The sequence below is a fragment of the Pinus tabuliformis genome, chromosome 1_1 (genome assembly GCF_031772625.1).
Source record: "Pinus tabuliformis cultivar Carrire ecotype Pingquan chromosome 1_1, CPIR1, whole genome shotgun sequence".
Classification (NCBI taxonomy): domain Eukaryota; kingdom Viridiplantae; phylum Streptophyta; class Pinopsida; order Pinales; family Pinaceae; genus Pinus; species Pinus tabuliformis.
Genome location: NC_142297.1, coordinates 958,197,287 through 958,222,484, shown reverse-complemented (window position 1 = coordinate 958,222,484; position 25,198 = coordinate 958,197,287).

The following is a 25,198-nucleotide window of genomic DNA, read 5'->3' as shown; positions in this document are numbered from 1 at the left end:
CTCCCAGATGTGGGTAAAGGGCTCCCCGATACAGTTCATTGTTGATAGCGGGAGTCAAAAGAACCTCATTTCGGCAGAGGTCGTGAAGCGGTTGGGCTTACCGACCACAGCACATCCACAACCATACACCATTGGGTGGCTTCACCAAGGACGAGATCTTCGCGTAAGCCAGTAGTGTCGCCTTCCATACAACATCAAGCCCTTCACGGATGAGGTATTGTGTGACATTGCTCCCCTTGAAGTTTGTGATGTATTACTAGGAAAACCATACTTGTGGAAGCGACATGCTGTGTATGAATCAAGGCCCCGTGCTGTTATTATTACATTGGGAAATAAGTTGTTCAGGATACCAGAGGTAGAACCACCTGCCGCCATCTCTTTGATTACTGCAAAACAATGCAGTAAGATCATTTCCAAAACTAGGAAATTTGTTTTCCTAATGATACGCCCTCAAGGAAAGAAGAAGACAGTGGCCGCGGCCTCCAAACGGGGTCCCTCTACACGACAACTATAGATGGACAAGGTTGTGGAGGAGTACGAGGACATCTTCACCTCCCCGGCAGGGGTTCCTCTGCACTGTCAAGTCAAGCACTCCATCGATCTGACCCCAGGTGCGCCGCTACCCAATGGACCAATTTATCGGTGCTCCGTTCTGGAGAACGATGAAATCAAGAGGCAGATTCAGGAGCTCCTGCAGAAAGGTCACATCCGTCCGAGTTCATCGCCCTGTGGGAGCCCGATCGTGTTGGTACAGAAGAAGGATGGGACGTGGAGACTCTGTATTGACTATCGGGCGCTGAACAAGATCACTGTCCGTAATAGGTACCCGATCCCGCGGATTGATGACCTCCTAGACCAACTAAAGGGGGTGAAATATTTCAGCAAGATCAATCTGAAGTCAGGATATCACCAGGTACCAATCGAACCCCTCGATGTGTGGAAGACTGCCTTCAAATCCAAGGAGAGCCTCTTCGAATGGTTGGTCATGCCTTTCGGATTGACGAATGCTCCTGCAACCTTTATGAGGCTAATGGATGACATCTTGCGGCCATTCACCAACTCCTTTGTAGTAGTATACTTAGATGATATTCTGATCTTCAGCCAGAGTTGGGAAGAGCACCTCCACCACATCCGACAGGTTCTCCAAACACTGCGGCAACACAAGCTATGTGCCAATTTGGAGAAATGCACTTTTGGCATGACCCAGGTTCAGTATCTGGGATACATCATTGATGAACAGGGGGTACATGTCGATCCGGCCAAGATCCAAGTCATTCGGGATTGGCCCTCTCCAACCACTCTAACAGAGCTCCGCAGCTTTCTAGGTCTTGCCAACTTCTACCGTAGGTTTGTGTTGGGGTTTCTCATATTTCTTGGCCCTTGAGTCAAGTCACCAAGGGCGGGGCGAAAGCAAAATTATTTTGGTCTGAATCTCAACAGAAGGCATTCAGGGAATTGAAGGATCGCCTCTGCACAGCACCAGTGCTCGCGTTACCAGATTTACAACAACCATTTGAGGTCGAGACAGATGCCTCTGACTATGCTATTGGGGCAGTCCTTACTCAACATGGACATCCAGTGGCATATCACAGTGAAACACTTTCAGACACAGTCCGGAAGTACCCCACTTATGATAAAGAGATGTATTCCATTGTACAGGCCTGCCGACAATGGAAGCATTACATTTTGGGGAAGGAAATGGTCATCCACACAGACCACTGACCTCTGCAGTTCATACAGACCCAAGGGAAATTGCAGAATGATCGCCATCAGAAGTGGTCTACATACCTGCAATAGTTTCACTTGAATATCAAGTATAAAAAGGGCAGCACCAATAATGTTGCAGATTGCCTCAGTCGGCCACCGATCATGGCGCTAACCACCGTACTCAACTCTTGTGGGCACGAGACTACTGATTGGTCACTTCTCTACAAAAGCGACCCAGAATTCGGCCACACATACCAGACACTCTTGGAGGGTCGGCATGTTGCAGATTTTCACCTCCAAGACGCCCTATTATGCCACCTCGGGCACCTTTATGTTCCTTCAAGCGAGCGTGCCAAGATGATTTGGGAAGCACACTACAGTCGGGTTGTTGGGCATTTCGGGGTCGAGAAAACAGTGGCAGTACTGCAAAATTATTTCTATTGGCCGAATCTTCGACAGGATGTTGGGAAGTACATCCAATCATGTACTGCCTGTGCCATTGCCAAACCGACCATTAAGAAGCACAGCCTCTATACCCCGTTGCCTACCCCTAGTCGACCTTGGGAATCCATCTCCATGGATTACATGTCAGGCCTTCCTTCCACTAAGCATGGAAATGACTGTGTTTTTGTGGTCGTCGACAGGTTCTCGAAGATGGCCATTATGATGGCCTGCAAGAAGAATATCACAGCAGAAGCCACTGCTAAACTCTTCTTTGAACGAGTGTGGGTACACTTTGGGATCCCACAGTCTATCATCTCAGATTGGGACAGTAGATTTCTCAGCACATTTTGGTCCAGTCTCTGGTCAATGCTGGACACCAAACTCACGAAGTCCACAGCCTTCCATCCTCAAACTGATGGCCAGACAGAGGTTGTCAACAGGATGATTGTGCACATTCTGCGCATGTATAACTCAAAGCATCCACGCACATGGGACGAGAGCCTCCCCTATGTTCAGCATAGCTACAACCGAGCTCTTCACAGCTCCACTGGCCATAGCCCTTTTCAAGTGGGTTTGGGATTCCAGCCACTATGCCCCATTGATGTGGCCATGCCCCTTGCAACTACTCACATGAATTCAGCTCATGTCCAGTCCGAAACAGATAAGGCCACCAGCTTCATTGAGCGCATCCAACATATCCGCCAACAGGTCCATGACATTCTTGAGAAATCAAATGCCAAGTACAAGCAGCGACATGATCAACACCGGGTGCCACACAAGTTTCAGGTGGGCGACAAAGTCTGGTTGCATTTGCAAAAGGAACGCCTTACTGGAGCCTATCGGAAATTGAGACCACTCCGATATGGTCCTTACACCATTACTAAGGCTATGGGAGACAATGCATTTGAGCTCAGCATTGCCCCATTCCTTGGCCTGCATCCAGTGTTCAATGTGGACCGCCTTCAGCCATACTTTCCACCATTGCTAGACACATCCGACATTGCAGAACAGCTCAAACCCACAAAATTAAATCCAGATTGCATGGAACAAGCTGCAACTGATCGGATCATGGACACATAGATCAAGAACACTCGCCAACAGAATATCCAACTGTATCGAGTTGTCAAAGCAGGCCAACTCCTTCAGCAGGGAAAGTGGCTCACCAGGGAACAAGTTCAGCAGAAGTTTCCTCATCTCATGGAGGAGCTCAACGCAATGGGGACCATTGCTTCCTAAGGGGGGAGGAATGATCCAGGTGGATATTGGTGGCCACCTGCCAAGTCCACCTGGACCCCTACCATTGTCTTTCTCAGCATTTTCAATTTCCTTAATTGTAGCACAACTTACTATTTTTAGCAGTTTTTCGAGTCCTGAACTTCCGGAGCCGTTTTGAGGCCCTAAACGACGTTTTTTGGGGAATCCAGGGGCAACATGGGTCCATGGAATGGACCATGTTTCCCGTTCCAACAATGATAGTGCTCGGATAGATCTTTCTAATGAGCTATTGTACGCGTCAAACGGAGATCATATGCCAAAGTTACGACCCCAGGAAGTTGATGTACCAACTTACCCCCAAACGGGGCCCATAGTTTGGCGTTTCATCTCCTAGGGTTAGGTTTTGGAATGTTAAGGGTTTTCCATTGTTTCTCAACAATAAATAGGCCTTCGAGCCTCATTGTAACACAGTTCAGAGGCATGTAGCCACCACATCTCTTCTCAGAGATAAGCTACCATCGCCCTAGCTGGTTTATTTCCATTTCTGATTGTAAGCATATTTCAGTATTTTCCATTAATGAAATGAAGTATTATTTCCGCTGCACCTTTGTGTATATGGTTATCCTGTAATTTGTTGCGTTCCTGTTTAAATCCGGATCAGGACCATTGGTGGTAGGCATCCCATAAGTCACCATGGTCATGTTACATTTTTTAAACACAAAGTTTACTTTTAAGGTGCTTAAAATCCTTCATCATCTCACAAGAAAAACTACCCAAGCACATCAGAGACTTGATTCAGAGGGGGTTCGGCTTAGGTCCAATGTGTGCAGTACTATATGGGTCTACTCGGCATGTATAGTGCTCAATATTGGTGACTAATTACTAAGAATCTAAAGACTCGACTACTCCCATGAGACGAAGGTATCTTAGTGGAAAATTTTAGGGCATCTTTCCCTATAGGTGGAGGTGTAGGAAGCACTAAAGCCTCATTCACTACCTTGGTTGATTCTTTTTCCTACTGGAAGTGTCACTAGTTCTTTTGGGACATGGCCCCAATACCCGTTATAAAAGATATCTATGCAAGGCCCAGTTACTTTGAGAGTGGAAAGTGCGAATAGGTATTCATAGGATCTTTTATCATACACAAAATGAACAAAAACATTTTTTCTTGTTTGATTGATCACATAGCATAAATTAAAGGGAAAGTAACCATTTATTTTTTGCTTTGTTTTATGTATGTGATTTATTTTCTTTGATACATATCCCCTCCCCTCACCATAAGAAGTGACACACACTACACTTGACACCATAGGGGACCCCACAGTTCCCCATCACTCTAGGCACTTTCAAAACCTCCCCCCATTACCGGGAGGTGTGCTAGGTCTCTCGCCATTTAGGCATAGAAGACATCACGCAACCACTGTTATTGGATCATCCTTTATTGGTGCCACTTTGATTGGGACCCCTCCCCCTCAAAGTACTCCTTTCACCACCTCTCACAGGAATCCTCATACTACCCCATAAAGGAGCCGACACACCACCCCTCCAGAGAGTCCACACAGTACCCCCTAGGGTAATCCATCTCACACTTCCCCACAGGGAACTCCTTTGCACATTATAGTTCAAAATCGTTTATCGATGGCGAAAAAAACCAAAATTTCATTTTAAGCTTCCTTAAATCTCCTAGATTTAAGCAAGTTAACCAACGACCCCATTGCACATGGTCAAAATTGGCCACCCATGCCAACCAAGTTACCCTCAGATATACCAAAATTTGAAGGGAAATAAGGGGAAGATCTAGAAACCACGTAGTGACCATTCACCTTTGGTGCTCATCCAATAATATCACTAAGAACTCTATTCACCTATGACTGTTTCAACGCACTCTCACAAGGCCTGTAGTGAAATGATACATAGGTGAGCCCTTTAGATCACATGGAACCTTTGACTCTCTAGCCAGGTCATTTCTCACGTTCTTCCAACTTCCAATCTGTCAAGTTTCAGGGTTGGGGATACTCACCAAATTCTGGAAAATGTTGGCCACTCACATTTCGAACCATGTACATGAATGGTAGAAACATCATGGTTTGTGCAAGGTAAATAGACGAAGACCTTCTTCTCGACTTATTTTTAAGGTCCCTCACCTCATAAATCTCGAAAGATGTGGCTTTCATGTTCCCACAAAATGAGGAAGATTCTATCAGAAAATATCAACAATTTGAGATCATTTACATGTAGTCTGGATACCTCTGCCATGTCCTACCAGATGCACCTCGCCTACAACATTTTAGACTAAAGCTACCAAGAGCATCGATTGATTCCAACGGGTTGATTGGAACCATAGCCCAAAATCAACCTAAAAACACCTTATAGTAATCCGGAAATGTGTACCATGACCTAACCACTTACCAGCCATATGGTACCACACCTATAGTGTGAACACCATCTAGTACAAGATATTATCCCAGTCATCCTACACCCACACAAAACCTTGCTATGCAAGGCAACCAATACCTTCCCATGTAGGGTGGCCAATACCCTCCCATGCAGGGTGGTCAATACCCTCCCATGCAAGGAGTTCAGTACCCTCCTAGGGCCTCAGAGGTGGTGCCCACCTCCCAAACCACTTACGCCAACCAAAGACAAGGGAGTCCCTATTTCCCTTTTGCATCAACCCAACAAAATAACCCACCAACATAACCTAACACTAGAGTTGATTTCGTGCAACCTTCTTTACCCCAACAAAAGTAGTCATTTGAACAGTTGAATACGGAAAATCCACCAAATGCCACTAAGAATAAAGGAAATAACAAGCAGAAAGGGGAACCTAGGAAGGGTGGAAACAACCATCAATAACCTCCATGAGCTCCGGCTAGGGAAAACCCCCCAAATCGGAACCAAAATCAGTGTTAGACCAATAACAACCCACAAAAGAAAAACAAGAACCCTATTCTACGAACTAAATGTGTATGCACTATTTGTGGGGAATATGGCCATTATACCCATCATTACCCTCAACTCCTTGAGTTGAAGAGGACGAAAGATACCAAGGGGTAGGGAGATTAAAACCAACAACATGTATTAATGCATAATCCCTTCCCCCACCAAGGAGTGGTGAATACTCAACACAAACCCTCCCAGTAGCAATATCAAAATCATCCTGGAGGAAGTTCCCAAAATACCACAAATTGTGACATTCACATGGCAAGAGAAGATGTTCTCCTACAAATGTGAAATTGGGATTACAAAAGTCCACCAAGAACTAACCCTTCCATCACAACCACTTCAGCAGTTGCAACACCTTTGACTATCCCTCTACCCCTTTTTGAAACCATCCCATGAATGTTCAAAGGGCCTCTACGTTGAGCAGGACATAACTAAAAGGTTTCTCATAGCTACAACATTATAGATGACCTATCTTAATCCCCATTAGTTATGTCATCATTGGAAAGTATTACAAACATGCCCAACTCAATGGAAATCCCTACTTTACGTGTTAGTCACAATCGACTCTATCAATTCTCATTTGATGGCTTCTAATTTGGATAATGCTACCCCATGCCTTCCATTGATAGTTGCCTTCCAAATTCTAGTCACCATTCAAAACATTAACCTCCATCATGGTATAGTTGATGAGGGAGCATCCACATGTATCATGTCCAAAACAATTTTCTAGAAACTAGGATACCCTAAGCTTAAAGCATCACCTGTCACCCTTAGATCATAAAATGGGCACCCCTTAGACCCCATAGGACTTTTCCAAGACGTTTTGGTTGAGCTTGCCAGCAAAACTGTTCTCATAGACATAAAATTCTTAGATGCCTAGTTGGATTACAATATCCTCTTGATCGTAGCTACATGTATGAAATGACTACAATTGCATCTTCAGTACTCTAGATTATGATGTTCCCTCATGATGGGAAAATCATTATGATTGATCAACTCACATATTATGAGAAAAAGACATCAACCACTCCCGATGGTGTGTTTCCTTTCGTAGGATCCACCCTAGAGTTGATCACAACTTTTACGAAATTTGGTCCAGGGTTATTAAAGTCACCAACCCTCCTTGGACATACCCTAGAGACCCACTTTAATAGAGGTTTCCCCTACAGTCCTGGTGTGCTTGATGAGTTCATCAAATACCCCTAAAACTAAGGAACCACCCCCAGCCACCCATGATGTTGTGATTACTAAATATATGTTCCTACCCTATGCTATCACTCAGACACCCTTCTTATATCCCCCACCTGGTTTTGTTTCACACCAAGACACAGAAACACTCACATTGCTAAGTATGGCTCTCGTGATACCTGTTTGATATTTGGCCCCACAGACTGATGAGCCTTATCATTGGGTAATTATATGGGCCTTAATTCACCTCCTAGCTTATTCAAACCAACTTTTCTCACAAATTATTACATTCTTTTATTATTATATTTTGTTTATGAGATGAGCTAGAGTTGGATATTATGCTTAGTGGACTAATATGCATTGAATGCAGGATTAAAGGAGAAAATCAAGGAATTTTGGCAAATACTAAGGTTTAAACTTGAATGGGAAAAGGGAGAGGGATTGTAGAAGGTAAATCCTCCTCATTTACTTCTCCCCCATTTGAATATTCCTCCATCCATCACACCAGCTCGGAGTGAAAGCATCCAAGCCATGAGGATTGGAAGGCAACCAAGCAAGTGAGAGACAAAGAGCTAGTTTATCTCGAGTTCAGGAGCCGAGCCACCCTAATTTTAAGGAAGTCATTGGGAACTTCAGTTGTATAAGTAGAGAGGCCTATAGCCTCATTAGGATTCGAATTTTTGTTGTAAACTCTAAGCTATCTCTGAGCTCCATGCTAGTGAAAGTTTTATTGATGTAATTTTTTGTTTTGGTAATAAGAATGAGTTTTGTTTTGAACCAGCACTGAGTTAACTCAGATGGATGAAGCTCTTAGGTTAGGGCCCAACCCTAGAAGCCAAGGCTCCTCTTTCTTGTATATGTATGTTTAGATTAGTCTCATAGCTTCATGTTAATTTGTTTTTAGATGTGTTTTCATTGAAAGTAGTGTAGATTGAATTGGTTGTTTATTAGTTTGCTTCCATTTGTGCCTTACTTCAGTAGTTGTTTATCAAGGATAAAATGAGTAACAAAAGGTTTTCAGTGGGTGTCTTGGCCTCATTTCCTCCCTTTGGGATCATGATTTGAGGAAGGGACCCTTATGCAGCACCAAAAACATAGATTTCTATTTGTTGAATAAGATTTAGAGGTTAATGTATTTAAGTTAGCATTTGATCAGTTTTGTAAAGTAGGATTTCATTTCCATATCTTCTATCTTCAATCTTGCAGTAGATCTCATCCATGCTTTCAATGCCTTTCAACAACTTTCCTCATGCATCATGTAGGCAGTTAGTTCATTAATTCTGCTTTTCTAGCTTATGAGAATGCTTCTTGTTTACATATATTTTTGGGAATTATACATGTTTTATGTAGAGCAAGTGCTTCAGGAGGAGACAAAGACTTCATAGCCAACAACCACCTTCCACTCCATCCACCATATTCATTCCTTGTTTTCACCATTGCCTTCACTAGTTTTCATCATTTTTCATAGAAATTCTTCCAAGCACATTGAGCGAATCCAACCATCCTCTATCTTTGTTGTTGACTTTTAAGTGATCCTAGACCTTTCCTCACTTCATTCCACCCATATACCACCTTCCCTAAGCCTTCCATCACATCCAACACCTTCCATTTTGCTCTCGGTTGTATCCTGTAGGTTTATAGGGAATCCTGTAGGTTTCTAGTACATCCTGTAGGTTTTCCTGAAATGGCCTATTTTGAGGCCGAATTGAGGAAGAACCTCTAGGAAGTCACCAAAAGTTTCCCAAGGGTCTCCCACACCATCCATCCATCTCCTAACCCTTCCATCCATCCTCCATCATCCTTAATTCACCTGCCACACTACCAAAAGAAATTAGTTTGCATACTTGATTTTGCATGAAAAGACAAAAAGACAAAAACAGATTTATTTCAAATCCTTTACTTACACATTAGTGATGTTTGATGCTTCTTACTTCCATGCTTCTATAGTAGCATTTGGTTCATGATAATTTAGCATTATTGGAAAGCATAGTTTCTTGGTAGTTAATTAGGAAATGATGTGATTTAGCATTGAATTTCGGTCTTTTCCATTATTGCAGTAGAGTAGCTCTCCCTTAGAGAAGATTTCCCTTTCTTCCATCAAGAAACCAAGCTTCTTCTGACTCCATAGAAGTCTAGCTTGAAAACCCTAGTGGTCTCTCACCAGCTGAACCATGACAAAAGGCAGAACCATCGTTGTTACTTGTTTATACAACATTGTCACCTCCAAGTTTTTGCGAACCTCGGGTTGACAAAGTAAAGATGGTAGCCCAGGAGTTGCAGCATTCTTGCTGCAATACTGGCGCTCATCACTTTTTGGCACCATTATCGGGGAGGTGTCTGAGTAATATGTGAATATTGCTTTTTTATTCTATTTTCTTGTCTTTAATATTCTTCCATTAGTTTATTTCTGCACAAGTGATCTAGTTTCTTCCTTTTTCATTCTACATTTTCTGCTTTCCTTTCCATTTTGCAAACAAGATTTCAATTCAACAATTAGTTTTTACTCAGTCAGTAGTTTTCATATAATTAGCAATTTCAATTTTGCAAAGTACTTTCCAAGTTTGAAAAAAACACAAAACCAACCCAAAAACATTTCCTTTCATGCCTCATAGGAATAGGGATAACTTAGGGAATTTTTTTCCAAATACCCCCACTGCATCAAACAACCAACCTTCCCTCTTCTTCGATGGTTGTGAACTAGAGGAACCCTTAGGTGAGCAACCTGACATATTTGAAGAACCTATAGGGGAAGAAGAAGAAGAAGAAGAACCCATTCCTATTGAACCAATGGCTGAAAACAGAAATGACAAAGGGAATAGAGAGAGAGTTGAGGGTGCCTTCCCCATCAGGGAAACCAATGGGGACACTAAGATGAAAAATATAAGCCCCTCTTCCCTACCTCATTTCCATGGCTTGACCACAGAAGACCCTGACACTTTCCTATTTGAGTTTGTTGTTATATGTCAAACCTATGACTATACAGATGATGAGCAGAAGTTAAAACTATTTCCATCTACCCTCAAGGATGCAGCATTGCGTTGGTTCATGGGTTTACCTAGGGATAGCATCACAACTTGGGATCAGATTTAGCAAGCCTTTAACAACAAGTATTGAGACTACTGACGGTTAAAGGATACTAAAGAGGAAATTTTTAGGATGACCATAGGCATTTATGAATCCCTAGAGGATTACGAAGAAAGATTCCAGCTTAGTTACAAAATAGTCAGGTGCATACTTGACCCTGAGTCACTAAAGTTGGTCCTGCTTAGGGGAGTAAGGGAAGATCTTTTCGATACCCTACACTTTTTAGCAGGAGGAAATATCTACCAATTACCCTATGAGGATATCAAGACTATCTTTAGAAACCATTCTAGGGAAACTAGGAAAAAGGGTAGGGGTAGTCAACCTATGGTCAACACATCCTCTTCCAACTCATCCATCAAGGGTGAAATTAGAAACATGCTGGAATATTTCAAAAGTGAGATGTTTCAAACCTTGCCTTGCAAATGGACACTATGCACATTAAGAGAAAGCAGGAGGAAGCAGAGAGAGCCTTGGCCATTTTTTGTCCTAGATGCACCAGGAGGCATCCTAGGAATGAATGTCCATTGAATTCTATTGAAATTTTCTCAATCTGTGAAGAAAACCACTCCATAGACAAGTGTCCTTCTTTGCCTCGACTCAAATTTTTATATCAAGGAGCTGAAGGGGTCACTGAGCAACTCTACTACATAAACTGAAGGAGACCTCATGGGCCTAGACCATACCATCAGGGCATGCAAGGGTCATCCCATGCATATTACAACCCCAACCAAACCACAACCATACCTTCTTGGGGACCCCTACTCATCCTTCCTGGTCTACACCTCCTCCTTGGTCCTTTACATCTCAGTATCACTCTCAGCTAGCCAACCAGTCATTTCAACCATATGCTACTCCACAACCTCAATGGAATGCACTGCCCTAGGGGTGGAGGCCCCAATACAACAATGCTCTAGCTTTATTGCCTCCACCACTTGCCCAACCACAACTGTTACACTTTGCTCCACCCAAGAAACCCTAGATTCTTGCCCAACCGAATCCAAACCCAAACAACATACAGGCTCATCAAGTATATAGTGGAGAGACATCATATTGAGCTTATGTTGTGGAAATCTAGGAGATTAACCTGAGATCTAGGAGAGTTATCCTAGATAACCAACCTCCACCTCCACCTAAGGAGGTTGAGGAAGAAAGAGAGGAAAGAATTATTAAAGTGAATCCAACATTTCCTGAGAGATTAACCCAACCACTCCAGCCTACCCCAGACGAGACTGAACTTCTGGGAGAATTGAAAAATCTATGTGTAAAGATTCGACTTCTCCAAGAAATAAAAGATGTTCCTATTTACAATAATTTGATTAAGGAGAAGTGCTTCAAGCATCCAGGGAGGCGAAGAAGGGATGCCCGTACCATTAACGTCAATGAACAGCTATTCGACTTAATACTAGGGTAGGTAATTTGTCCAACGTACTTGGACCCTGAAAGCCCTATAGTAGATGTGCACATAAATGGAACCATTGTCCCACACACCTTGATCGATATTGGGGCTACCATTAATGTGGTGACCAAGTACACCATGCTCAAGCTCAACCTCCAAGGTTCATTGAGGAAGACCACAACATTTCTACAACTTGCAGACTGCTACACAGTAACCCCTGAGGGGATTGTGGAGGATGTGCCTATAGATTTCCTAGTTCTCCAGCCTAAGGATAAGCTTACTGGTTACCCTCTCATCCTTAGGAAACCATGGTTGGCCACTGTCGATGCTTACATTAGTTGCAGAGCTAGGAATATGACCATCAAGAATGGGCATATGTCCAAGCAGATAGTCCTATACCCTCCTACTCAACCATCTCTAGAGAATGATTTACCTTTATAGTTGGAGGAGGAGGAAGAAGATGAAGTTTATTCTGCCCAACTTTATACTTTAGAAGCAACCATGGGAGGAGGACAACAGGATACAGATGATTTGATTGAACACCTACTCCAAATTCCAACTCCCAATACATTGCCCTTAGAAGATGTAGTAAATGAAACCCAGAACAATCATCCAATTGACCTATGCTGGCTGATTCCAACCCCCTCTGTCTCAAAACCATAGAATTCATCCCTGAGAGAACCTTGAAAATCAATCCAGCTCTTTCTGCTCTCCAAGAAGAGAAGTTATGCAACATGCTAAAGGAACAAATAGATGTCTTCTCTTGGAGTTACAAAAGGGAGTACACCCCTCAGTGTGTACTCACCAGATAAACATCAAATATGGTTGTAAGCCAGTCTGGTAGCCCCAAATGAGGATGAATCCAATGCTTAAAGATAGTCGAAGAAGAACTGCAAAAACTGCTAGATGCAAGATTCATTTACCCTATCTCCGATAGTGAGTGGGTCTCTCCTTTGGTGTTAGTTCCAAAGAAAATGGTAAGTGGAGGATTTGTGTTAATTATAGGGAGTTGAACAAGGCCACAAAGAAGGACCATTTCCCTCTACCCTTCATTGACCAAGTTCTAGATGGCCTGGTAGGGAAAAAGTTTTTCTCTTTCCTAGATGGATTCAACGAGTACAACCAAATCTGGATCAGCCTGGAAGACCAAGATAAAACCACCTTCACTTGTCCTTGGCGTACTTTTTCCTATAGGGTCCTTCCTTTTGGCCTATGCAATTCTCTTGCCACTTTCTAGAGAGCAGTCCTGAATATTTTCGTCAAGTTAGTCCATGATGCGGTGGAAATTTATATGGATGATTTTACACCTTATGGTTGTGATTTTCAAGAGGCTCTATCCAACCTAGGCAAAGTACTGCACAAATTCATTGAAATGAACCTATCATTCAGTCCCGAAAAATGTGAATTCTTGATGATTGCAGGGACCGTGCTAGGTCATTCAATATGTCAGCAAGGACTACAAGTGAACCCAAACAAAATAGCTATCATCCAAAGGGTCCCACCTCTGTAAAAGCAGAGAGATGTCAGAAGTTTCCTAGGGTTAGCTAGATACTACCAAAGGTTCATAAAGGACTTCAGCAAGTTGGCCTCTCCTTTATTTGGTTTGTTGGCCAAGGACTCTGAGTTTATATGGTCAAAAAGCTGTCAAGAGGCCTTAGACACCCTAAAGAACAAGTTAACCACTGCACCGATTCTCCGAGGCCCAAATTGGGCCCTTCCCTTTCATATTCATGTTGATGCCTCACACAAAGCCATAGGAGCAACCCTAGGTCATATAGATGAAAAATTGCCTTATGTTATCTACTTTATCAGTAAGAATATGTCAAAGGTTGAACTAAATTACATAGTGACCGAAAAGGAACTCCTGGATATTGTGCATTCATTGAACAAATTTAGGCATTATATTACAGGCTATCAAACATTTTTGCATACTCACCATGCTGCAATCAAATATTTAATGAATAAACCAGATGTGAATGCTCGGATTATAAGATGGTTACTTTTATTATAGCAGTTTGATCTAACTATTGTTGATAAGCCTAGTAAGGAAAATGTTGTTGCAGAATTTTTGTCCAGATTAAATTTTCCTACAGGTGAAGAAGGAATGGTTGATGACTAGTTACCGGATGAGAACTTATTTTCTATTTCAGTTCTCTCTCCATGGTTTGCTGATATAGAAAACTATTTGGTATCTGCACAGTTCCCACCAAACTTGTCCTCCAAAGAGAAGAGCAAGATAGTGAGGAAGAGCACCCCCTTCACTTGGATTGGGGGAAATCTCTTCAAACTTGGCCCAGATCAAATCTTGAGAAGGTGTGTTAGTGAGGAGGAAGTCTTTGACATCCTTCTGACCTGTCATGATGGGCCTTATGGAGGTCACTTTGCAATAAAAAGGACAACATTCAAAGTGTTACAAATAGGCTATTATTCACCCACTCTTCATCATGATGTGAAAAGATATGCTAGCCAGTGTGATTGGTGCCAAAGGATGGGAAGGCCTACTCTAAGAGATGAAATGCCTCTACAGCCTCATGTGACTTTCGAGCCATTTGACAAGTGGGGCATGGACTTCATTGGACTTATTGACGCTCCTTCCCAAAAAAAGTAATGCATCATTGTGTGCACTGACTATCTGACTAAATGGGCTGAAACCAAGGCAATTAAGGCAGCAACAGAAGACAAGGTATTTGAGTTCCTAAGGGAGAATGTATTTTACAAATTTGGGTACCCTAGAGAGCTGGTCACAGACCAAGGCAGCCAATTTACCTCCAACATGATTGAAGACTTGCTCAGCCAGCACAATATCAAGCATAGAACCTTCGCTCCCTATCATCCACAAGCTATTGGACAAGTAGAGGTGACCAATAGAGTGTTGGAGGGCTTCTTGACCAAATTGGTAAGCAACAGTAGGAAGGATTGGGCAAATAGACTAGTTGAGGCCACTTGGGCCTATAATACCACCTAGAAGACCACCACTGGATTCACACCCTATGAGCTAGTCTATGGGAAAAAGGCTTTGTTGTCCATTGAATTTGAGTATAACACATTAAGGATGGTAGCCCAACTAGATCTAGATCTCAGTAGTGCACAAAAATAGAGATTTCTCCAGTTGAATGGTTTGGATGAGTTCAGAATGCAGGCCCTCCTACATACAAAGGTAATTCAACTTCAAAGGAAGATCTGGCATGATAATAACATCAAGGAAAAGAAATTTCAAGAAGGTGATTGGGCTTTTTTATATGATTCTAGGTATAAATACTTCAAGGTCAAGTTAAGGACAAGATGGCTAGGAACTTATGTTGTAGAAAGATGCCATGATAATGGTTTAGTACAGATTAGAACCATAGATGAAGAGGCCATTCCTTTACTTGTTAATGGACACCGACTAAAAATTTACAAGAGACCATTGTCAAAACAAGAATTCATTGATGATATCAATAAAAAAATTATGGTAGTGGAGAAAGTTTCAGCTCCTACCTCATCAAATAGCTGAGAGAAAAAAAGAAAAAGAATAAGGACTCAAGTGAAAACCTCCATGAGGTGCCTGAGTCCCACTATCAAGTTGAAAACCTCCATGAGGAGCCTGAGTCCCACTATCGGGTTGAAAACCTCTTGGGGCAGCCCAATGGTGTCTTTTAGTGCCTAAATCTACCTCAGGCTGAGAAAGGCAGGTCTAGGGTAACATCAAACCATGCTTAACCTGGTAGCTAGCCCTACCAAGTCAGGAGAAGACTCTCTCCTTGTCAATCTCAAAGAAAATATGGCAAGTAATGCTTGAGATGACTGATAAGAAATACTAATTTTAGCCTAGGTATATGCTCAGAGTATTTTGATTGATTTTAATGGTTGGTTGTTGGATCAGATGAGGAAGGCAGCTTTGGGTCCAGGAAATCAACACAAATTTGCAGAGGTTTTTATGGGGCGAGGTAGGCAAGTGTTTTAGCACTTTGAAATGAGTGTAATGGTGAGTCTAAAGACTGGTGAGGAGCTAGAGAGGGCATGTAAATGTCATGCGTCCTCTTCAGATAGTAGGAAACATGTAAAACTAAATAAACCCTAAGGCAGAGCACTAAAATACCAATGGATTCTACCTTTTACACTTGATTCATTTAGTTTATGCAGAATAAGAGAGATTATGGTACACATAAACATAAGATCAACTGAATTACAAAGAATAAAACAATGCTAATTCACATTACCACAAGAATCCCACAAAATGCTACAAAACTCTGGTTTATTTCCTTGCTGAACTGTAGAAATGATGTACAAAGTAGCTCAATGCATCCACAAGAGTCCAACCTTCTGCCAAAGTCCAACCTTGACAAACGACTAAGAAAGTACAAGATATAGGCATCAAACCACCTATGCTAGCCATCAGGGGTCGAATCCATGAGTCAAGGAGCTGTTTCAACAAGATCTAAACTAGGAACTGAAAAATAGGCAGTGGAACAGCTTGCCTCTAAAACTATGGAAACTGCTTCATTCATCCTCAAACCAACTCTAACTGATGTATCTACCTCCTCAAGTCACTTTTCATCATATTTTACATCAGAGTACATCAAGTTACAAAATATTACATCATTAATTGATGAAGAGAGAAGAAAAAGTCAAACTGACAGCAAACGGGGTGAAATTCTGAACAAACAGGCAAAACTGGCAAATTTTTCTCCTATGCGTAGCGCCACTGATCCTATGCGTAGTGCTTTTTCCAGGCCAGTTTTGAAAGGCTTATCGAAGTCCAAATTATTTTTAGAATAGCTCATTGGAAATATTAATGAGTCTACTTTTTGGGACAACTTGAATTTTTTGATTTGGAGTCCATTTGCCCCTCCAAAAATGGAATCTCCCGAGACTGCTTCCTGTGTGGCAAAAAAGTGGAAGAGGGGGCATTTTTTTGGTGTTTTTGGCCCTTTTGGAGGTCCAGAACTTGTCAAAATTTCTCATCCATTTTTGAGCATGCATAACTTTTCATGATAATTCCAAAAATGTAAACTTTTTTGCAAATGGAGGCCCCCATCAAAAGCGTAGCTCCAGTGGCACTACGCACCTATTGGAAAAACCTGCTTTTTACATAAAAAAATTTCAAAAATGACAAAAAATGCTCCAAATTCCTTGAAATTTGGCATGAGTGATCTTTTTAGGTGCTTTTCTGGGCCAATGATGCTTTAGCCAAGATCTTGAGTTTATCATGCTCTTTCTTTGCTCCTTAAGGCCTTCCATGGAACTGTCACTAAGGGTTTCTTCCTCCATTTCATACTCACTGTCCATCTCCATTGTTTTCCCTTGGTTTTGAAAAATGGGGGTTTTATATGGATGGTTTATGGATAATAGTGTGGAAATAAGGTGAAGGAGTGAAATGGGCAGAGTGTGTGTGAAAATGTATGATGAACAGAGTTTAGGGATGAGTAGGGTTTTAGGGAGAGTGGGTAGAGTTTGATGATGTGAGTAGGGTTTGGGGAGTGTAGAGTTTGGGAAATTATATGTGGAGAATGGGATTAAGGGGAAAATGTATGAGGGGAATGGGATTAAGGGGATAGGGTATACAACCACTAGTGCAATGAAGAAAACTAGGGTTTTACCCTAGAAGCTAGGGTTTTAGTTTGAAGAACACAAAACACCAATCTTAGTAAACAAACCCTAACACACAAGATAGGATTCATGTACTTACTTGTTTAGAGGGAGAAATTGAAGTTTTGAGGCAAAATGGTGAAATTTGCAACAATTTTTAGCCCAACTGCGAGGTGTGTAGCGCACTCACCCAGGTGCATAGCGCACTTTGTATGCATAGTGCCCGAACAAAACTCAGTGTAAAACCTGCGCCAGGTGCATAGTGCCAATTCTATGCGTAGCGCCAGCTGATAGGTGCATAGCGCTTTTTGCATGACACTTTTGGAGGTCTCTCCGGTGTCCAAATTGGGCGTGTGATAGCTTTTTGGAAAGATTATTGTGTCTACTTTCCAACAAACTTGAATTTTTCAACTTGGAGTTCATTTGCCCTGTCAAAAGTCAAATCTCCCAAAACTGGTCAAAATGTGCAAAATGAGGCTGCCTAAATGTAGAGTGTTGTTGCAATCAACATTTGAAGGTCTTCCTCAACTCCAAATTGAGCTCAAGGGGATAAGGGGCTTCTAAATTCTTGAGAAAATTTTTGAAAGTAGGGAGGGATGTTAGGAAGTAAGGGAAAGTGGAATTTCAAATATTGAGTGAGGGGAAGAGGTCCGAAAGGGCAAAACACAAGCCTAGCCTAGAAAATTGTCAAATTGTAGCAAGAAACTAGGGTTTGTGGGAAAATGAGGAATTTGAGGCAAATCAGTGATGGGAAGTGTTTAATAAGGTACATTAAGGATAGGAGAAGGTGTATGAACATCAGGATATAAATTTTTTCGATGATTTGACCATACAAGAGAAATTACCTTCAAAACCCTAGGAGAGGGAAATGAGTCTTACCCAAGAACAAATGAAACACTAACAAGGTGTAAAATGACCCATTAGAACCTGAAATGATGATGACAACCCTCTCAATGATGGTACACTCAGCTGAATGATGACATGGACCAACATTTGGATAACTTTGAAAGAAGTGAAAACAAATCCTAGACCTAATACGTAGTGACCAAATTTTACTTGAAGACTCACTGAAATGACAAAATTTGACTTTGACACCTTAAAATCATTTTGTAAGAGCATGTTTTATCACTAGAGGAAGGCTTCAAAGACTGACACTAACAGTGTCAATATAAAAAAAGAGAGAGAAAAAATGAGAATAAAAAGATCCCTGGGTGAAAACCTCTCTTTGGGCACCCAGGGCAAACAGCTAGGATGAAAACCTCTTAGAGGCAGCCTAGTTGTTTTCAAAAAAAAGAAGAAAAATCATGAAAATTTCTATTTTGCAGGTCAGCAAGAAGGATGATTAGAGAGCAAAGGAGGATCACCAAGAGACATGTTTCACTAACATTTTATTTTTCCACTCATTTTCATTCATCACTATAACATTTCTCTCATTTTTCCACTCCTTTCCTTCAGTTTACAAGGGGACTGTGTTTTCTACAGGATCCCCTATAAACCTACAGGATCCCCTGAAAACCTACAAGATGATCCTGTAGGAATCACAGTGACCCACAAATCCTACAGGAAGAAACCCTAAAAGAAAAATGTCCTACTATGTCAATAAAATAGCACCCCTAAATCATCATTCCATGACCATACCTATGTCCACCTTCAACACCCCTGCATTAACCCTTAAGAAAATTTTTTAGCAGTTTCAAAAAAATTCACAGTCTTCAAAAAAGAAGGAAACAAAGAGCAATAGGGATCATCACCTGAGTATTCCTCGTCCCCCACACTCTTAGTCTCCCTCTCCATTCATGTCACCATCCTCAAACTCCCAGCAGAAGGTATGATTAAGAGTTCTAAGGGAGAAGCAACTACAGGAAATCCTATAGCAGCCTGTCCCACAGAATACAAATCATAAGAACAACAAGCTTCCAACATGATGATCCAAGAGTAGAAGGGACTCCAAAGCAATAGTAGCACCATCATCTTCAACACCAGGTACCTACACCACAAAAAAAATCATCAAAGAACAACAAAAAAAAGGAAGAAGACTAGCATGCAGCTAATACACATAGCAAGCACCTTCGGTCTTCAACCAATGAAGAAAGGTATTAAGCACCACAGGTAAGTATCCCGCTCACTCTATCATGTGCATAATGTAGTCAAAAGATGTAAATGTTACGAGTAAGTTGGTTTATAAGTGAAAGGTGGCCAGTTAACTTGGCCACCTTCAATCAGTCAACAAAGACAAAACAATTTGTCCTCTCACACGTGGCAGTAGTCAACTCAAAAATAGAAAGGAGAAGGACAAAAGCAGTTAAGGCTACGAAAGCATGAAGTGGGAGTTGATTACGAGGAAGTGGGGAATGATGAGGTGGTAGTGGGGACCAATGGTCCAAAAATGGAAACCATACCTCGGTTGCCAACACACCACCTCAACCCAAATGACCATAAGAGGAAATAATCATCGTCCCCGTGCATTCATGCATTCACTTCCTCGAGGCTCACTCTCACAAGTCGCTCTCATACCCAGGCAACCTATAGCAAGGAAGACACCATCATTTTTCTGCACAGGAATTCCTACAGGATTGCACACAAGATTCCTACAAGATACATAGAGACAGTCTATAGGATAGGCCGAGAGGAGTTTTAGAGGGGAAAACACGGGGATTGACCACAACAAACATTATGAAGAGGTAGGATCTGTAATTACATTCCTCTTTCCAAGTAAATTGAAAAAAAAAATCCTCTAGTTTGAGTGAATTTGGCAGTTGTGCAAGAGAATTGTCCACACAGTCATCTCAGTTTTTACTTCTGCATTTGAAAATTGTATCAACCATCTAATCTCCTCAAAACCTCACCAACTAAGATGACAAGAGGGTTTAATAAGAGGGATCCCACTAACACTGTGAGAATCCAACAATACCCTCAGGTACTAGAAATCTTCACAAGGCACAATTGGATGGGGTTTTTCAAAAAATTAAGGGGGTATGATGATGAGGTGGCGTGAGATTTTGCTCTCGCCCTCATCCCACTCACCAAAGTCCATGCCACTTTCGTAGTAAGAGGCGTCTCCATAGAACTCACCCATGAATTCATCAGCAGAGTTACCACACTTCCCCTAGGAGTACCATGGAGGAAGGAAGACAAAGGAGATATCCAGGTTGTCAAAAGGAAATTCTTTTTAGAAGGTGAGGAACCCACGGAGGACAAAAATGGAGTAAGGAGAGAAAGTCTGCCATATCCCTAGAATGAGGTAAGCTACCAACTTATCAAAGACATTTCATGTGAGGGTAGGTATAGTGTGGTATATGGCTATCATTTTAGGCTTCTTGAAGAATTTAGATTTGGAGCAAAAACACCCCCTCACCACAGGCTCAGCATACCATAATTCCTACTACAATCACTGATAGTCTCAAGCATCAAAGTGCAAGAGGGAAATTCCACATTAAACTGCAATATGGTGACTAAATTGTTGTGTTGTGTTAAAGTGCAAGATCGTGAACTACCGATGTATGATGTGCTAACAGTAGTAGATGAATTCTTGATCAAATTTGAAAGCACGATACCAGAGCACCAGCGGTTCGATGCGTTGAAATGGGCATTGCGCACGATGCTTGCGCGTCGGTGGGGCACACATGAAGGAACCTTCGAAAATCGGCGCAACTATAGGAAAATGATGAAGATAAGATTTGGGAGAAATATGATGGACGTGATGATCTGCGCATGCACTTGACAAGATGGTTCCAAGCTTATGGAGAAGAGCCTCAACAGGAGTGGGTACACTTATTTTATCATACCCTAGACGACGTCCCAAGGAATTGGTATACTGAAATAGAGCTCCGACATGGCACAAGTGAATGGGATATCTTGTGCGAAGGGTTTTTGTGAACGTTCCTCTTTGAGGATCAATGGATGGATACCGTGGACAATGCATTGCAGGTGGTAAAGGCCACTATTTTCAAAATACCATTGGAACCAGAAGAAATCGTGCAACCAGACTGGTCGCAATAGTTGAGCCAGGCCCTGGAATGTTACAATGTGCAGGTAGAATATGATGAGGACAACCCTAGAAACATCAATATTCCAAAAACAGAGGGGAGTTGTGAGGTGCGCGGACCAGCAATCGAGGATCTAGACATCACTGCACCACTGAAAACGAAACAAGTAAACATCGGAATAGAGGAAGAGTCGAAGTATGCAATGCTAGGAGACTATTGGGATGATGCCATGGTGGAAAAGGTGGTCGAGTTGCTTCAAGAATATCAAGACTTATTCCCCACAAAAATCACAGAGTTAAAGGGGATCCTCAGTGATTTGGGAATGATGAAGATAACCCTGAAGCTAGATGCAAAGCCCGTTAAGCAGCGGCCTTACCGGTTGAATCCAAAATACAAAGTGAAGGTCTGCGAAGAGTTGGATAAGATGCTTGCAGCAGGAATAATTGAACTGGTAGAAGAGTCTGACTGGGTAAGTCCTATGGTTGTGCAGGAGAAGAAACAAAAGGGTGAAATTCGCATCTGCATCAATCTCAGAAAGCTCAATGATGCATGTGTCAATGACCCCTTTCTGACACCATTTACTGACGAGGTACTGGAAAATGTGGGAGGACAGGAAGCCTACTCATTCACAGATGGTTTCTCGGGTTACCACCAGATTAAGATCGCGCCAGAGGACAGGAGTAAGACAACTTTCGCCACCGAGTGGGGCTGTTTTCAGTATATGGTGATGCCCTTTGGACTAAAGAACGTGCCGGTGATATTCTCCCATGTTGTGGTAGCTGCATTCAAGGAGTTTATACACAAGTTCTTAGAGGTATATCTTGATGATTGGACCATATTTGGGCTAGTTAAGAAACATACCGCGAGCTTACAGTTAATGTTGGATACTTGCCGATGGCACCAAATTGCATTTAATCTAAAGAAGTGTACTTTCCTCGTCCCCTTCGGGAACCTGCTCGACCATGTGGTTTGTAAGCAAGGTCTGATGGTGGATCCGGCGAAGATCGCTGTCATACTCAATCTCCAAGCACCGTGAAGTGTCAAACAACTGTGCGCCACATTGGGACACACTGGTTACTTTAAGAAGTTCATAAAAAGCTACGCACAGATCACTTCACCAATGGAACAGTTGCTGAAGAAGGATTCTACTTATTTCTGGAATGAGGAATGCAACAGAAGTCTGGAAATGCTTAACGAAAAGATGGCATCAGCTCCTATATTGGTCTTTTCGAAATGGGACATCGAATTTCATGTGCACATTGATGCATTGTGTATCGCATTAGGTGCAGTACTCACTCAAGAAGGAGCGGAGGGAATCGATCATCCGATCGTGTTCGAAAGTCGACGATTGTCAAAATTTGAGAAGAACTACTCCACTACTGAGCTAGAAGGATTGGCGATGGTATATGCGCTCCAGAAATATTGCCACTATCTGCTTGGAGGGCACTTTAAGATGTATAGTGACCACTCAGTGCTAAAATACCTAGTGAATAAGCCTGTGTTGGGGGGACACATTTGTAGGTGGTTGTTATTATTTCAAGAATATGACTTCAAAGTCATCGTAAAGCTAGGATGCCTGAGCACAGACCTAGACCACCTATCTCGAATTGAGAACGACGAAGAGCCCACAAACTTGGAGGAAGGATTACCGGATGCACAGTTGTATGTAGTTCGCGTTGCGAATGGCCATTTAGAGGACATAATCCACTTCTTAACCACAGGAACTGCGCCGCAAGGATATTCCATTCAGCAGAAGAAAGAATTGGTAATACGTGCAGTATACTTTACTGTTATTGCAGGACACCTCTATAAGATGGGCAACGACGAAATATTACGCAGATATGTACCTGAATTCGAGCAAGGAAAGATCCTGGCCGAAGCACATGGAGGGGTTGCTGGAGGAAATTATGTGGGTCATGCCACAGCACAGAAGATTCTTCATGCAGGACTCTGGTGGCCAACTCTACATCAAGACTCGAAAGCATACTGTCGGGCTTGCGACGTATGTCAACAGACTAGGAAACCATCGTGAAGGGACGAAATGCCGCTCAATCCATAGATGACGCTACAACCATTCGAGAAGTGGGAAATCGACTTCATGGGACCTTTTGCACCTCAAGGGAAGATGGGTGCACATTATATCATCACCACAATAGAATATTTGACCCGGTGGGCAGAAGCACAGCCGGTTAAGGACTGCACAGCTACTACAGCGATGAAATTTTTGTTCGAGAATGTGTTGACACGGTTTGGATGTCCCAAAATTCTAACTATTTGATCTACGTGTGTATGCTTATGGTATGAGTTTATGCAAATCTGTATCTTTTATAAGTGCACAAACTGGTTATTTCTATTAAATGTTTGCTTAAAGACCATAAGAAGTAGATCTAATCTATAATAACTCATTAAGTAATTAGTATTGAAGGATAGCCCTGTTTCAGATCTGCGTGGAAGCAGAGCAGCGCAAGGCTACCGAACGGTGCACAAAACCTCCAAACCACATCAAGACATCCCAAGGGTGTGGAAACTTGGTTCCATCACCCTCCCCTGCTACCTCGGGTGAGACTTCAGTCCGCACTCCGCGGGCTGTTGCCAAAAGGGCCAGTAGCTGCGGGATTTGTTTGGCTAAATAACTCTTCCAAACCTGGGTCAGGCCCATATAAGCCAACAAGAGACATGCAAGGAGAGGAAGACATCAAATCTCTCACATATGATGTTAGTCCTATTGTTAGTGAAGAGGGAGAGGAAGAGACTGAAGCAGAGGAAGAGACTGAAGCAGAGGAAGAAGAAGTAGAGCAGGAAGAAGAAGAAACAGAGGGAGATGAGGATTAGATGGATGAAGAAGAAGATTAAATAGAAGAAAATGAGGAAGATGAATAAGAAGAGGAGAAAGAGAAGGAGGATGATGATGAAACAGAGGAGGATGTTAAGGGGGAAACTGATAAAGATTATGAGTATCTACAAGGGGAAGAAGAAAGGAAAGACATAGGTGAAGAAAGCAATGGGAAAGAGGGGAAGAAGACAGGGAGGAGTCACCTAGGGTGTCTCCAGAACCCACTGAGAGAGAGGCAGTAGCTACCCTCACTACTCTTAGCACCCCCATCAAGCAAAAAGGCAAAAGACAGAGACAGACCCCCTTATATTTCAGGACAAGGAAAAGCACAAGAATAAGGTAGGGGAAACCCCAAACACCAACCAAAATTCCCATTATGATTGAAGACTCACCTAAAAAAAGGAGAAAATGCCTTCCCCTAAGTCTCCTATCACCTATGTGAGAAGGCCTATGACTAGATCAACCTCCTCCAAGGGAAACGTAATCCTACAGGATATACAGTAGAATCTACAGGAAGCAGAAGGAGTCCTACAGGATACTCTGTTGAACCTATAGGAGACACAAAAATTGGAAAAGGAGGTAGGCCAATAGCAAGGAACTAAAGAAGAGGACCCGGAGACAAAATAACCTAGCCCCCAACCTAACCATGACTCCTACTACAGGTTTATTTAAGGAGGCAGGGTCATACCTAAAAAAATTGCTATTCCACTATTCTTCGAGCTTGAGAAGGAGAGAGCAAGAACTCACCGATGGATGCAAATTGCTAAATCCAAGGGGGTGGAAGACATTGGGCACATGGAGGATGAGATCAAGGAGATGGGCAGAGAGCTA